Consider the following 1,038-nt stretch of genomic DNA (forward strand, 5'->3'; position numbering starts at 1 on the left):
AAGCAGGCAATGGACCCCTAACCTAATTGCTGAGAGATATTGGGGGGGAACTTCAATGCCTTTCTCAAGATATTGTGTCCAGCATCTTCCTGGTGGGGGGAATGCATGAACTTCCAGGGCAATGGGCTTCCTTGTGGAACTTGTGATCCCTCACCCTGATCCCAAGCCTGATGAATTATTTAGGCTCTTGAAATACTAAAGTTGCAGTTGTAATACTAGCTGCCCTACACAGAGATGTTTTTGCTAATGTACTATCTACAGGGCACATGCTTTTGTTTTTTTTGCAGTTCTGGAGATAGATTTGCACAAGATAACCCCTGGCCTGAGTGATCAGCTGTGTGTAATTTGGAGATGCACATGACTGGGGCTGTGGAGTCGTCCAGGTCAAATGACACTAGCAGGACCAATCCCTTGGCCTCAGCCTCACTCACAGAGAACTGCAATTCTACCAAAGGAATCTTTTCCCAATTATAGTGTATTCACTCTATGAAATAGCATATTCATAAAGAAATTGGGAAAGGTTGAATAAAAATCTATCCATAAGCCAAAATCTCCTTTCACTTTATGACAAAATGGGATTTCTCCACTGTGTCTGAGCAATTGTAGAAGGTGAACTGGAACCAGAGTCCAAAGGTTCAGATTTGAATCCTCACCCTCCCACTAACTGCATGGTTTTGGACAGGTCGCTACTTTGTCTTGGGCTTCAGTTTTCTCAACTGTAAGGGGAGGGTTCTCCTCACTCCCTACACCAACATATATTTGTATTCAAAGATTATGTGCCATGGACATACCACATCCTGGGTGTCACAGTCAACATAGTTTCTAATCCTTGAAACATTCACAGTATAGTACAAGAGACAGAGAAATAACAAGAAATTGCAATTTATATCTAACCCTTTTACTTTACATGATTGTTTTGAGATACGAATAAATAATTTATGCAAAAGCTCGATAAACTGTGAAAAGCTATTAAAAAAACGAGCATTCTGCCTATACTTGAATCTCCATAAATACGTATAAAGTTGTACTTCTACAATG

The sequence above is a fragment of the Eschrichtius robustus genome, chromosome 1 (assembly GCF_028021215.1).
Source record: "Eschrichtius robustus isolate mEscRob2 chromosome 1, mEscRob2.pri, whole genome shotgun sequence".
NCBI classification, from domain to species: Eukaryota; Metazoa; Chordata; class Mammalia; order Artiodactyla; family Eschrichtiidae; genus Eschrichtius; species Eschrichtius robustus.